This window comes from Octodon degus, unplaced genomic scaffold (assembly GCF_000260255.1).
Source record: "Octodon degus isolate 3935 unplaced genomic scaffold, OctDeg1.0 scaffold00083, whole genome shotgun sequence".
Lineage (NCBI taxonomy): Eukaryota > Metazoa > Chordata > Mammalia > Rodentia > Octodontidae > Octodon > Octodon degus.
This window is the reverse complement of record NW_004524659.1, coordinates 8,469,621-8,473,103: the sequence shown is the minus strand read 5'-3', so window position 1 is coordinate 8,473,103 and position 3,483 is coordinate 8,469,621.

The window sequence follows — 3,483 nt, the reverse complement described above, 5'->3', positions numbered from 1 at the left end:
CTCTCTCTCTCTCTCTCTCTCTCTCTCTCTCTCTGAGGCAGGGTCTTACTATGCAGTTCAGGCTGGCCTTCAGCTCACTTTATAGTCCAGGCTGGTCTTGAATTCACAGTGATCCTCCTGCCTCAACCTCCTGAGTGCTGGGATTACAGGCATGTACCACTACACTTGGCTCAAGAGTTCTCTTTCTTGGCGTAGTGAGAATTGTCCTCCAAACTCTAGTCAAAACAACTCCACCTTGTAGCGTGCCCCACGGGGCAGCCAGTGGGCTACCACCACATGCCAAGGCTGTGTGCCAGATGGCAGCCCCACTGCAGCAGCCAGTGCTGCCCGAGACAGCAGAGCTTCCTGCTAAGGATGAGAACAGATTAAACACAACTTTTCCCAAGCATAGTCCTTGCTTTTGATCTTGCTCTTGCTGTTTTAATTAGCACCCTTAAAGCCAGTAGCTTAGCGAAGAGGAGGTTGGCAATTTGGTAATGCTGCAGCCCACAAGAACTTTACTGCTCTGAAAATAACCCTAATAAACTTATTTACTCCACACTGGACTTGCTTGAGATGTTTTATGATCTGTTGGCGCCCTCCCTATTGGGAGGAAGATGTTTCCTTTCTCTCTGTCTTTTTCTGTCTCTGTCTGTCTGTCTCTCCCTCCCTCATTCTCTCCCTTCTCCTCTTCTCCTCTTCCAGGCCTTCAGAAATGTCCGCAGCATTTGGTAAGCAGCTGTCCCCAATTGGGCACTGGAGTCACTGACTGCAGAGTGAATTTAGCCACCTGCTGGTCACATCCTGGAAGGAGCAGAGCAAAGCACTAGAACAGGGAAGAGAAGCCGGGCTCCTGCAGCAGCCTTCAGCTCCCTCTATTGACCAGGCCTCACCTGACAAATGGACCAGAGCACCAATAAATTGGTAACTGGCCCAGGTGGGTGGCTGGGTAGTAAAGGGTCGTAATATCCAGAAAACAACAGTGATGACAACGGCTAACACTCAATTCTCAGTGCCTTTTCAGTTAGTCTCCCCTGACTCATCAGCAGGAAGGTTGATGGGGAGAGGGGATAGTATCCTTTCTATCCCCAGTAACTAGAAACTGTTCTGCAGCCTCAGGGCCAGTGCCACCCCCCGCCCACAGGCCACTGGGCAGACTCTGTGGATGGCACATGCCACATTCCTGTTCCCAGGGCAGGCAGATGTTCAGGGATGTCCCGCTACCGGTTCCCACCATGACAGCAAGAAACCATTAGCGGGGACACCCACTATACTGCAGCAAGTTCCACACCAAGTCTGGATAGGGATCCCTGCTTCCTTTCCTGGCCAGGTTCTGTTTTGTTTCTTTCCCTTTTCATTTTCTCTTTGGCACTGATCATCCTGTGACATGTCTGTCTGTCTGTCTCTCTCTCTGTCGGGACTGAGGTTTGAATCCAGGTACTTTGCCCTGAGCTACATCTCCAGCCCTTTTTTCTTTGTTACTTTGAGACAGTCTTGCTCAGTCACTAAGTGGCCCAGGCTGGGCTTGAACTTGGATCCTCCTATTGCAGCCTCCCAGAGCTGGGATTATAGTTGTGCACCCTTTTTCTGGTGTTATGTATCTCACCCTCACCAAATCCCCAGAAGACAAGCTCTCAAAGGGAGAAACTGAGGTTTCACGTGCCCCTGCTCAGTTTCCAGATCTCAGCAAAGCATCTGAAGCACCCAGTTGTCAAGGGATCAATATTTGAATGAGTGTGTGAGTAAATTCCATGATATTCACAATTGAACTAAAAATATGTTCACAAATTTACCACTGAGGGCCGGTCAAATAGCTCAGCAGATTAAAGCACCTGCAAACAGGAGCAGGAGCCAGGGTTTGATCCCCAGGCCTGCTGTGCCTGCCTTGCCCTGCCCCAGGGGCATGCTGAGAATGTGATTGAGACTGGGCATGGTGGCACGCACCTGTAATTCCAGCACTTGGGAGGCTGTAAACAGGTGGATCACTACGAATCTGATCTAGTAGTAAGACCCTGAACACCCTGTAGACCCTTCCCTAAAAAAATACAAAAACAAAACAAAACAAATTTACCACTGGGACAAGGGCAACTATAAGACATCAGCATAGGGGCTGGGGAGATGGCTCAGTGGAATAAGCGCTTCCTTGGCAAGCGTAAGGACCTGAGTTCAATCTCTGGTTCCGCAAAAAAAAAAAAAAAAAAAAAAAAAAAAAAAAAAAAAAAAAAGACATCAGCACAGCTTCGTGGGCCCCAGTCTCCAGGGCCTGACTTGACTGCATAAGATAGGCTCTCAGCCCATCTGTAAGGTCCTGTTCTTATAATAACACAGTCCTGAAGTAGCAAAGCTTTACATCGCCATTCTCTGCAGCCTTGCAGAACAATGGAGGTTTCCATCTCAGGAGATGGACACCTAGGACTCTCCGGTTCTCACTTACCTCTTGGGTCCCTTAGGTGGCTCGGGGAGACAGCAGAGTCCGCAGCCAGATGTTGTGGCGGAGGGCTGCTATCTGCAGCCTCCAGTCCTGTGTGTGCCCTGCTGTCTGTGCCATCTCCGATGTGGGACTCTTCTGACCCCACAGTAGTGGTTCTTTTTTTTTTTTTTTTGTCTTTTTGATTGACATGGGGTTTAATTATGGAATTCAGGCTGGCCTACAACCCACCTTGCAGCCCAGGCTGGCCTCAAACTTACAGCAATCCTCCTGCCTCAGTTTCCCAAGTGCTGGTTCCAGGTGTACACCTCCACCACCACCGGCTTCATCAGCGGTTCTGAGGGAACCACGCTGAGATATCCATTCCGCCTCAGTTACATTTCTCTTGCTGCTGCTGGGACAAGATATCTGACACCCAAGATTAAGGAAGGAAAGGTTTCGTTAGCTCACAGTTCATGGAGGTCTCAGTCCATGCTCAGCTGGCTTCATGTAGCCTGGCACACGGCAGAGGGCAGCTCTTCATGGGGGTGGAACGCAGCAAAACAGCAAGAGCAAAGAGTAGCAAAGAGGCAGGAGCAGCGGCGGAGGCCCAGCAGTGGCAGGGAGCAAGCCTCTCTCCCTTCCTTACGTTGCATTCAGGCTATCCAGCGCAGGGAAGGTGTAGCACGCGCACCCATAATCCCACCATTGGGTCATGAATTAATGACAAACTCTAGAGGCCCGCTTCATCACTGCATGAGTCTTTCGGGGAGGACAACTAATCACAAACTATTTTGATACAGGGACTCACTATGCAGTTCAGGCTGCCCTTGAACTCACTTTGTAACCCAGGCTGGTCTCGAACTTGAAGTGAACTTCCTGCCTCAGCCTCCGGAGTGCTGGGATTATAGGCGTGTACCACCACACCTAGCTAAGAGCATTCTTGAGAGTTGTTCACTCAATTTGCACTTTGGTGAGTTGGTCTCTGGTGAGGCATCCCCTTTCTTTGCTTCCTTTCTGTTCCTCAGCCCTGGGTAACTTCTTCCCTTCCCTTCCCTTCCCTTCCCTTCCCTTCCCTTCCCTTCCCTTCCCTTCCC